The sequence below is a fragment of the Vipera ursinii genome (assembly GCF_947247035.1).
Source record: "Vipera ursinii genome assembly, chromosome: 5".
Taxonomy (NCBI): Eukaryota; Metazoa; Chordata; class Lepidosauria; order Squamata; family Viperidae; genus Vipera; species Vipera ursinii.
In genome coordinates, this window is record NC_139518.1 from 8,690,623 (window position 1) to 8,702,945 (window position 12,323).

Here is a 12,323-nt window from a genome sequence, read left to right on the forward strand (position 1 = left end):
GACTCAGTTTATATCTTTTAACACTTGAGAGAAAAAATTAAGCTTTATTATTGCAAGTCCTAACACAACAGAAAAAGAAGAAAAATTCATTTAAATCTAATTCTACCTTTCTTTTTGTGCCAGGCAGGCTTCCATATTATTTATTGCCTTTAGCTTCTCAAATGTGTCTCCTTTTCTTCCTATGCACGTTGTTTGAATCCCGGGAGACCATCCAGTCATCAATTTTACATAGAGAGTTTACCCCTTTATAGTCATTAAATTTTCATTCCAGTAAATCCAATCTCCATGTTTGGTGTAGTGCAGTTGTTCTTAGTTCACTCTGATCTTCTTCTTCTTTCAAATCCGTCTGGCTTAGGTAAGAGCATGTCTGGTGTTGTAATTATTGTTCGGTTGGTTGAAGTCTTGGTGTACTGTATTTGAAGGCCTTTGGCATCCTCCATCTTAGTATTGCTTTCTTCAGCTTCTGTTGCTTGTTGGATTGTAGGTTTTATAGTTGAAATCCAAGTTTGGGCTTCAAGGCTCTCAGTAGATTGTACTTGTTGTACTTTAAGGTCCCCTGTTTTGTTGTTGAATTCCTCATCCTCTGTTCGTTTTTGTCAGTTCATCAATTGAAGTAAGAGTCTCGTTTAGTAAGTTTGTGACATCAGATTTGTCTTTAAGTCTGGCTTTTATTTCTGCAGTCATTGCCAAAATTGTATTAAGTATGAGTTTATAGTCAAGTGGTAGGATATATTCTTCCATTTCTTTAATATTTTACAGATAGGCCTTTAGTGGAGGCTATTTTAATAAAAGTCAATAAATATCCACCTCCACTATTCCTAAAGGTTGTTTTCAGTGCCAGGTGTTCCCAATTGTTATCTTTAAAGATAATGTCAAGGACAAATCTGTTAGAGCCAGGTCTCAGAGTAAAAAACAACAAAGGTTTACTTGCTATACCAGGTTTCACCACAAGATGTCCTCAATAGCATATACAATCCTTTTGCAGAGTAATAAAATATAAGTCTTTTATCTAATTAATTCATTTTTAGTAGTAAATAGGGTAGTAGGTCACTGTAAAAATAGACAATAAAAACTTTTTAGTGTCCCAAAAATTTCAGAGGTACAGATAGAGTAGCTTAGTTATTTAGCTTAGTCATTTATTTCTTTTGAGGCTTTAAGGTTGTAAATCCCCAAGTAAGCAGTCGCCGAATTTTCAAGAAGGGGAGAAAAGACATTCAAGAAAGTCCCACAGGAAAGTAATTAGGGAAGTAAGAAGGGTAAGGTCTCACCCAAATCCTCCAGATTGCTTTGTTGTGCTTGATAGTAATTTTGGCTTTCGGCAGGGAATGGCTTAGTGATCGGCTATGTTAATGGTTGATCTCTTCTTCTTAGGGCCAGAGGAGTAACTCCAGATCAAACGGAGGGCTGCCACCCTTCTGCAATCACAGAGAGATAGCCTCCTCATGGTGGTCGCCCCTCCAGGGTGACTTTTAACCCTTTACAGGGTCCTCAGAGGAAGAAAGACCGGACAGCAGGGGGAAAGCTTCTCCCTGCACGTCCGCCGGCACCATATGCGCAAACCGGAAGCCTCCCTTCCTTCCTATACCTCAGTGAATGAGGTACTTGTTTGCCTCAGCTGTTTCTGAATATTATCTAGCTTCCCAGAATTTAAAGAACATTTCAGCCCTCTTTGGCTTGTTAATGGTTGTTACATATTTCTGTCAAGGTCAACCTCCATTACTCTCTACATTGTCCTGCCACATTAAGGCTCATTATTCAGAAAACTCACACCTTTGAATTTATCTGTTTCATATGTTGTCACAACTTTGTTCTGGCCGGGAATGATTTCTTGATGCAATAAAATACCAAAGATGAGCATAACTTAAATAATGTTTCCTTACAATGTAGAACAATATAATTTCAATATAATAGAGATAAAAAGCCGCAATAAATTTCCATCGCAAATTAATGGATCAGCTTCTTAGAATTCCTCTCTGGACAAAGGTAGGAGATCATAAAACAGGCCGGGAATGATTTCTTGATGCAATAAAATACCAAAGATGAGCATAACTTAAATAATGTTTCCTTACAATGTAGAACAATATAATTTCAATATAATAGAGATAAAAAGCCGCAATAAATTTCCATCGCAAATTAATGGATCAGCTTCTTAGAATTCCTCTCTGGACAAAGGTAGGAGATCATAAAACAGCAGAAATCAAGGAATAGTCTTGGCTTCTATGCCCAAACTGTAATTGACACATTTATGGAAACAGCATTTGCATATTTCCTTTGCTAATCACGTCTGGAAATTGCTTAATGATTTTATGAATATTAAAAACATTCAGAATGGCAAATTTCAGTTCACCAAGTGAATTTTCTTCAATCTTTGAGAAATATGTTTTGTGCAAGTTTAAGTTGTCAAGGTTCTGACTGATGAACCCAATCAAACAAACACCTTTGAGGCATTCTGATCTCTTATTGTAAAACTTTATTGAGTACATCACTTCGATATTAATGAAAGCAAAACCATTTCTGGCAAGACCCCTCCCAAACCCAAAGCACTGAATTCTCCCTCCTCCCTCTTGGTCAGGGCACATTGCCCAATGTAGTAGAAGAATTTTGTTATGAGAAAGCATCTCTAGGTCTGGCCAGACATCTGGTGTAATGTCCTTGAGTCTCATGGTGTGGCTTCTTAATTTTTGAAGCCTGTATTCCAAACCTTTCCCCTCCCTCCAAGTTTGTTGGCAAACCGAAAAGCAATATTTGTCACACCAGCAAAACTGTTCTTCGAAACTTGACACTTGTTGTTAGTTGCGAAGTCATGTCCAACCCATCACGATCCCATTCTTCCAGGCTTTCCTGTCCTCTACCATCTGCTGGAGTCCATTTAAGCTCATGCCAACTGCTTCAGTGACTCCATCCAGCCACTTCATTCTCTGTCGTCCCCTTCTTCTATTGCCCTCAATCTTTCCCAGCATTAGGTTCTTCTCCAGTGAGTACTTCCTTCTCATTAAGTGGCCAAAGTATTTGAGTTTCAACTTCAGGACCTGGCCTTCTAAAGAGCAGTCAGGGTTGATCTCCTCTAGGACTGACCGATTTGATACCTTGCAGTCCTAGGGACTCGCAGGAATCTTCTCCAGCATCATAGTTCAAAGGCCTCAATTCTTTGGTGCTCGGCCTTTCTTATGGTCCAACTTTCACTGCCATACATTGCAACTGGGAAAACCATGGCCTTCACTATACACACTTTTGTTGGCAGGGTGATGTCTCTGCTTTTTAGTATGCTGTCTAGATTTGCCATAGCTTTCCTCCCCAGGAGCAAGCGTCTTTTAATTTCTTGGCTACAGTCCCCATCTGCAGTGATCTTGGAGCCCAGGAAAATAAAATCTGCCACTACCTCCATTTCTTCCCCATCTATTTGCCAGGAATTGAGAGTGCTGGATGCCATGATCTTCGTTTTCTTAACTTTGAGTTTCAAGCCCACTTTTGCACTCTTCTCCTTCACCTGCATCAAGAGGCTCTTTAGTTCCACTTCACGTTCTGCCATTAGAGTGGTATCATCTGCATATCTTAGGTTGTTGATATTTCTCCCGGCAATCTTAATTCCAACTTTTGATTCATCTAGCCCTGCCTTTCTCATGATGTGCTCTGCATATAAGTTAAATAGGGAGGGCGACAGTATACAGCCTTGCCAGACTCCTTTCCCAATTTTGAACCAATCAGTGGTTCAGTGTCCAGTTCTCACTGTTGCTTCTTGGCCCACATATAGGTTTCTCAAGAGACAAATAAGATGGTCTGTGGTCGATACGTGGGTCAAGGATCACGCGGAGACAGCAGGCTCGGCTACTTAGATTTATTGAGGTACACCAAGGCAAGGCAGTGGGGTTACAACTCCCTTTTATAGCCCGCAGTCCGTTGGTTCCGCCAATCCTGGACCCGCTGCTTTCCCGCTCGCCGGATGGGCCAATCGTCTGCGTCGGTTTCTGACAGCTCGGATCCGCGTGTGGAGCTGTCAAACGTGGCGCCTGCGTAGTCGCTCCCGGCAATTTGACAGCTGTCAAATTGCCGCGTGCTTAACTGTCAATGGTGATTTACCTCACGTAGCGTTTAAACCATTTCATAACTTGATGTAACATAACTAACAGTTAATAACAGTTAACAGATGAATACATATCACTCCTTACCCCTCCCCCGAACTGGTGCAATTCCTCTCCCTTGGTTGTTGTGTGTTACCCCGCCATTCGTAGTCTCGCAAATATGTTGGTGGTTGTCTCCTTCGGCAGGAGCGTCTTGGGGTTCTGTCGTTCACTTGTTCCCCTTCCCCCGGTGTTGGTTGGTGGAATGTGGGGAGTTGACGGGTTTCGGTTGCCATCTGTGGGGGTGATGTACGGGGCGGGGTTGGAGGAATGTTTTGGGGTTGACAGTTTCTTAATTGGTCTATGTGTCTGCGGATCTGTCCATTGAGTTGTGTGTGTACAATGTATGAGAGTGGTCCTGTTTGGTCGATTATGGTGCCCTGCAGCCATTTTGGTCCAGATGCATAGTTACGGGCCCATACGGTTTGGCCTATGGAAAATGTTCTCGAGGGCAGGGGTTGTTCACTTTCGACGTTGCCCCTGTCCGGGTGCATTCTATCCAGGCGAGTGATCAGCCTTCGTCCCCATCGTAGTTCTGCCGGTGATTTTCCAGTGGTAGTGCATGGAGTGGTGTGCTGGGCGAGAAGGTATTGGGAGAGTCTGTGATGCCAGTTGCCCTGCACTATTTTTCTGAGGGCGTCTTTGGTGGACCTTACCATGACTTCAGCCATCCCGTTGGAGGAGGGGTGGAAGGGAGCCGATGTAACATGTTTAATAGAGTTGCCCCTCGTGAATATCTGAAATTCGCGAGATGTAAATTGGGGTCCATTGTCAGTAACAAGGGTGTCAGGGAGGCCGTGTGTAGCGAAAACCCCCCGTAAAGCCTGGATTATATTGGTAGTGGTGATGCTGTGGACTGGGGCGACTTCTAGCCATTTTGAAAAACTATCTACTGCAATTAGGAATGTTTGCCCCTGGAATGGTCCTGCGAAATCCAGATGGACCCTGGACCACGGGTTTTTTGTTGCCTCCCATCTGTGTGGTGTGTTTTGAGGTGGGGCTGATCTTGTTAATTGGCATGGGTAACAGCCGGCGACATAATTTTCAATGTTGCTGTCTATGTCCGGCCACCACACATAGCTTCTTGCTAGGGCTTTCATTTTTACGATCCCGGGGTGGCCCTCGTGAAGTGTTAGTAGGGTTTTTTCTCTGTGTTTTGGGGGAACTACAACCCTATTTCCCCACAGAAGGCACCCTAGGTGGGCTGATAGCTCGTGTCGTCTAGTAAAAAATGGCTTAAATTCCTCCCCCGGGCAAGTGGTTGGCCATCCTGTGGAGACCCATTGGCATACTCGGCTGCAAATTCTGTCAGTGGCTGTAGCAGAGGAGATGTCCTTAGCTGTCAAGGGGGTATCTGGAAGTTCTGTGATTGCCAGAATACGCCCAGCTGGAGCTGGGTCCGGATCTGAATCAGGCAGGGGCAGCCTGCTGAGGCCGTCTGCATGTCCTAATTCTTTCCCTGGCTTGTGGATTAATTGGAACGAATAGGCAGACAAGAAGGTTGACCATCGCAGTATTCTAGGTGACAGTATTTGCGGGGTTAGTTTGTTCCATGTGAATATGCCCAGAAGGGGCTTGTGGTCGGTGTATATGGTAAACGTTCTACCGTATAGGTAGTCGTGGAACTTTTTGACTCCCGCAACGATGGCTAGAGCTTCCCTGTCAATTTGGGCGTAATTTCTTTCTGCCTTTGTAAGGGTCCTAGAATAGAACGCTATAGGTTTTTGTTCCCCTGAGTCTAAGAGATGACTTAATACTGCTCCTATCCCGTATGGGGATGCATCGCAGGCGATGCAGAGGGGAAGGTCTTCCCTGAATAATGTTACAGTGGAACTGTGGCAGAGGGTGTTTTTGAGTATGTTAAAACTGGCATCGTGTTCGGATGTCCAGAGCCAGGGGCGTCCCTTGTCTAAGAGGCGGTGCAACGGTTCGGCTAGGGTAGCCTTGTGGGGTAAGAATGCATGATAAAAATTCAAGAGTCCTAAGAACGGTTGTAACTCTTGCTTATTTTTAGGTGTTGGGGCAGCTTTGATAGCTTTGATTTTAGCATCAGTGGGGTGAACTCCGTGGGCATCTATTTTATAGCCCAAAAATTCTGTTGAGGGAACCCCTATTTGGCATTTCTGTTTGTGAAGTTTAAGACCTGCTGTTCTGAATCTGGTCAGAACAGCTGACAGGCGCTCAGCCAAATTTTCTTTATTTTCTCCGGCGATGAGGACATCGTCGAAATAGGGGCATACCCCAGGAATCCCTTTTAATGTTTTTTCCATTACTTCTTGGAAGATTCCTGGGGCTGCTGAGATGCCAAACTGTAGGCGTTTGACTTTAAAAGCCCCGCGGTGAGTTACAATCATTTGTGCATCTGCGGTTTCAGGAGTTACTGGAAGCTGCAAATACGCTTGCGCCAAATCAAGTTTGGCAAAGATGGCGCCGGACCTGATAGAAGAGAGGACGTCTTTCACCGTGGGGACCGGGTAAGCATGTGCGTTGAGTGCCCGGTTTAGAGTAGCTTTATAATCGGCACATAATCTAATTTGGCCGTTAGGTTTTATAGGTGTCACTATAGGGGTTTCCCAGGTCCCTCCGTCGGTGGGTTCTAGGACTCCTATTTTGACGAGGCGGTCCAGCTCGTCCTCAATTTTTTGTTTGAGGGCGAACGGGACCCTTCGTGCCCGAATCCTTATGGGTGGCACCTCTGGTTTTAGCTTAAGGGTGATCGGGGGCCCTGTGTAAGTCCCCAGGGAACCGTCAAAGACGTCTGCAAATTGTTTGCAGACGTCTTCGAGGCTTGCGGCCTGTACTTTGTTGATGCCAGTTAGTTTTATGCCTAGTGCCCTGAACCAGTCCAGTCCGATTAGGTTGGATCTGTTCTCTTGGGTCACTAGGACGTTAAGGGGTCCTCTGAATTTTTTAAATTCCACAAGAATTTTTGCTTGACCCTTCAGGGGTATTTGGGACTTCTGGTAGTCCGCCAAGATCACCTGGGGAGGTTTTAAAGGGATTTGTCTCCTGTTTTTGCGGCAAATTTCTCTGAAGGTGTCCCCTGAAATGAGGGTGACTGCTGAGCCGGAGTCTACCTCCAGTTCGCAAGGTACCCCTTGTAACCTGGCTTTAATTTTTACTTTAGGGGTTAGACTGTGGCTACCCCCCCTCCTACTTTTTTGTTAATAGCCTGTACTAGATGTCTGGGGGGCCTGTTTTTTTGTCTGGGCCGGGGTGTCATACCTGGGGACGTTGCCTCGACTTCGTGGAGCTCTCCGCGGTTGCGGCTTCTGCATGCCGTTTTGATGTGACCCGATTTACCACAGTTGTGGCACCGGGCGTTCCTGAATCTGCAGGAGGATCTGATGTGGTTTCCTCCGCAGCTGGCACAAGCGACTCGAGGCTCTCGGTTGTTGTTCTTGGGTCTCGCCCCTTCCCTGTTGTCGGCCTTCCGGGTTTGGAGCTTTTCGAATCGACGGTGGATGGCGTCCACGTCGGTGAGGTCTTCTAGTTCCCCCTGGTCTCTAGGAACTGTTTCCCCTTGATTCATGGCCCCGGTTTGGTTATTTTCGGCCTTGGCAAAGTCTTCGGAGTGGGTGTTTTCGTACGCCTGAATCTCCCTAGTGACTTCAGCTAGATTCAGGGACGGTTTCGCCATTATTTTTCTCTGGAGGTGCTCGTCTCGGAGACTGATGACCAGCTGGTCCCTTATCTGGTCCTCCAGGTCCGGGAAGTGACACCATCTGGCAGCTTGTCTTACTCCCGCTACGAAGTCGGCTGCCGTTTCCCCTGGTCTTTGGCGACGCTTTGCGAACTGGACCCTCCAGTAGATCTCGGAATGGGTCGGCATATAGTGCTTGCTGAGCCTTTCTGTGAGCTCAGCATAGGTTACCTGCGCGACCGGCTCCGGGCTGCACAGACCGACGGCCACGTCGTACACCGCGGTCCCGCTGAGGTATAAGAGAGCTGCTGCCTTAGCCCGGTCCTCGGTTATTTTACTAACCAGAAGGAACCCCTAAACTTGGCCAAGGTGTGATTCCCAACGCTCGGGAAATCGTGTGTCGAATTCGCGTATCTGGCCGAAAGCTGCCATGCTGTCTCGGTTCTCCCTCGGCTTGCTTGAGGTGGAAGTTACAACTTCCCAGTGACTAGCTCTGAGCCTCCAGAAGGGAACCTTCCTATGCTCAGTGACTTCAGCTTAGCAAGCCGATCCCACCTTTGTCGCCAGTGGTCGATACGTGGGTCAAGGATCACGCGGAGACAGCAGGCTCGGCTACTTAGATTTATTGAGGTACACCAAGGCAAGGCAGTGGGGTTACAGCTCCCTTTTATAGCCCACAGTCCGTTGGTTCCGCCAATCCTGGACCCGCTGCTTTCCCGCTCGCCGGATGGGCCAATCGTCTGCGTCGGTTTCTGACAGCTCGGATCCGCGTGTGGAGCTGTCAAACGTGGCACCTGCGTAGTCGCTCCCGGCAATTTGACAGCTGTCAAATTGCCGCGTGCTTAACTGTCAATGGTGATTTACCTCACGTAGCGTTTAAACCATTTCATAACTTGATGTAACATAACTAACAGTTAATAACAGTTAACAGATGAATACATATCAGTCTGGTACTCCCATCTGTTTAAGAACTTGGCACAATTTGTTGTGATCCACACAATCAAAGGCTTTAGCATAGTCAATGAAACAGAAGTAGATGTTTTTCTGGAACTCTCTAGCTTTCTGCATGATCCACTGTATGTTGGCAATATGATCTCTAGTTCCTCTGCCTTTCAAAATCCTCCCTGTACTTCTGGTAGTTCTTGATCCACATACTGCTGGAGTCTAGATTGTAGGATTTTAAGCATAACTTTACTAGCATGTGAAATTAGTGCAATGGTGTGATAGTTTGAACATTCTTTGGTGTTGCCTTTCTTTGGAATTGGAATGTAAACTGACATTTTCCAATCCTGTGGCCACTGTTGAGTTTTCCAAATTTGCTGGCAAATTGAGTGTAGGACTTTTACTGCATTGTCTTTTAAGATTTTGAACAGCTCAGCTGGAATACTGTCACCTCCACTAGCTTTGTTGTTGCTCAGATTTCTTAAGGCCCATTTCATTTCACATAATTCTTCAGGCACTCTGTCTATCAGTTCTAATTTCTTAAATCTATTTGTTACCTCTGCTGTGTATTCATCAAGGATATGATTTAGTTCATATCTGAGTGGCCAAGTGCTTTCCCCAATTTCTTCAATTTAAGCCTACATTTTGCAAGGAGGAGCTCATGATCTAACCCACAGTCAGTTCCTGTTCTGGTTTTTACTGACTGTATAGGACTGTAGAGCCATCTCTTGGGTTGCTGGAAAAGAGTATTTTTTATGACCATTGTATTTTCTTGAGATAATTCTATTAGCCTGTGCCCTGCTTCAGTTTGTACTCCAAGGCCAAACTTGCCTGTTATTCTGGTTATCTTTTGGCTTCCTGCTTTAGCATTCCAATCCCCCATGATGATAAGGACATCATTTGGGGGTGTTAATTCTATAAAGTGCTGTAGGGATTCATAGAACCAGTCAATTTCATTCTCTTCATCACCAGTGGTTGGGTATAGACTTGGACTACTGTGATATTGAATGATTTGCCTTGGATTCGCACTGAGATCATTCTGTCATTTGGGGGATTGTATCCCAGTATTGCTTTTCTTATTCTTTTATTGACTATGAAGTTTACTCCATTTCTTCTGAGGGATTCTTGCCCACAGTAGTATACCTGATGGTCATCTGAATTAAATTCACCCATTCCTATCCATTTTAGTTCACTGATTCCTAAGATGTTGATGTTCAGTCTTGTCATCTTTTGTTTGACCACGTTTAGCTTGCCTTGATTCATGGATCTTACATTCCAGGTTCTTAGCCCCCAGCCTTGGTGGAGCAGTGGGCTGATGCCTCCTTAAGTAACACCAGCTGCCTGCAATTAGTGCAGGTTCGCATCCCACCAGGCTCAAGGTTGACTCAGCCTTCCATCCTTCCGAGGTAGGTAAAATGAGGACCCAGATTGTTGGGGGCAATAAGCTGACTTTGTAATAATGCCGCTTGGGGTGTGTGTGAAAGCCCTAACAAGCAGGCATATACATAGAATGAAGGCTACTGCTAAGCTTGTAAGCCGCCCTGAGTCTTCGGAGAAGGGCGGGATATAAATGTAATAAAAATAAAATAAAAAATAAAATTATGGAGAAAAAAACTTTACAGCATCGGACTTTTCTTTCACCACCAGATGCATCCACAGTGAATGTCCTTTTGGCTTTGGCCCAGTTGCTTCATTCTTTCTGGTGCTACTAGTACTAGCCGAGAAGCAATATTTGTCACATTTCTTATTTTAACTGAAAGAGTTTACTTATTTATTGATGTATATATTTAATATTTATTAAATTTATATATTGCCCACCTCGCTATCAAGCAACTCTAGGCAGCCTACAATATAAATAATGATATAAAGAAATTGAAAAGTTTAAAAACATGAAAGTGTTAGGCATTAAAAATTAACACATTAATATTATATTTATTATTTATTAAATTTATATACCAACTCTATACCAACTCTAGGCAGCTTACAATATAAATAATGATATAAAGCAGGCTTCCAGTTTTGTGCAGTTACCTCAAGAGCTAAGGGATCACGGGGCTCCGCACCCTACGGCTGATTTCTTTCTGTTTGGGTATCTTAAATGGGCCAAAAGCCACCATGAAGAGGTGGCAAAGAAGGAGAGAAGCCCCGCCTATCCTGGGGAGATGGCAGTCGATCCGGACGTCTGGGGAAAGCTCTCCCGAAACCAGCAGAAGAAAAGCTAGTGTCATTCCTGAGTCTAACCCAAGCTACATAACAGCCAAAGCCAAAATATTACTAAGTTAAGCGTGATTGTAAACAGCATGATTGAACTGGGTAAGAATACTGATTCTCTCTCTTCTACCTGATTGATTTCATGAAAAAAGAAACAACCCCCAGAAGTAAAAATCCTCTGTGAGATGGGGGGGGGGAATTTTCCTGCACCCTCCTCGAAACAGAAGCAGCTAATTAAATTTATGGGGAATTAGAAATATACAGAAATGAAATTAATATAAGAATTAAACCTAGCAAGTGTGAAATTGATGGAATTTGTTAAGAGTCTCCTGGTAATGAATTATTGATGGTAATAAATGGCAATTATTGGTCTTATAAACCAAAAGATGAACTAGTGCTGACATCTAGTTCTGGATGAAAATATCTCCTAAATATACAGCCTAGAAAAAAGACAACTTATTATTTTGACCTTCAATGCTTCAATGTTTTGACTAAACAAAGAACAGCTGTACTAAAAGAAAAGAAAACATTGTGAGCTATGTACAAAGTGAGAACTTTAAAACTGTGTGGGGGGGAAATTGACCTTCCTGGATTGTAACTACTTTTTAAACTGTGACTTTAAAGCAGTTGGGAGAGAAAGGTAAACTTTGATTTTTGGTTATTATGGAGCACCAGAGGCCTGCAGAAAGAACATATCAAGAAAAAACAAAGACTTTCCATGAGGAAATGTATGTTATGTTACAACAAATACAAATGACATTAACTTCAAACCATGACAAAATTAAAAATAAGTTTGAAAACTTAAATGAACACATTCTCAACTTAACATCACAAAAAATAAATGATCAGAAAAGAGAGAGAGAGAGAGAGAGAGAGAGAGAGAGAGATCAAATAAAACAGTTAAATTAGTGGAAAGAAACTTAGAGATGCAATTTAATAACAGAAGGAGTTGTGATCTAATTCAGATGGAGAAAAGCTAATGGGAGAAACCAAGAGAGAAAGAAAGAAGATCTCTGAGGAATATTCCCACAAAAACACTTTACTTGACTCATCTTTTGTACCTGCAACAATATTTATAAAATTAGTGGAAGATTTTTGGGTTCAATGGAACATACTGTTTAGGAAAAATGTTTGGCAAAAAAAAGGGCTAAAGCCAATATTAAGAAATCAGATGATGGAACTCATCTGTTGGAATACTTAAAAGATTAAGCACTTGTTTGAATACAGTTAAAGAAATAAAATTTTGAATATAAATGAATCTTAGCTTAGAGGGATAGGCTCCTTAAGCAATACAGTATTTTTTGTCTATGATATGAGAAACATAAAAAAAAGTTTGGGATGATTTATTTGAGGGAAATGTATTAAATACTTAAATATAATGGATTCTGAAGACTTGCTTAATAAGAATG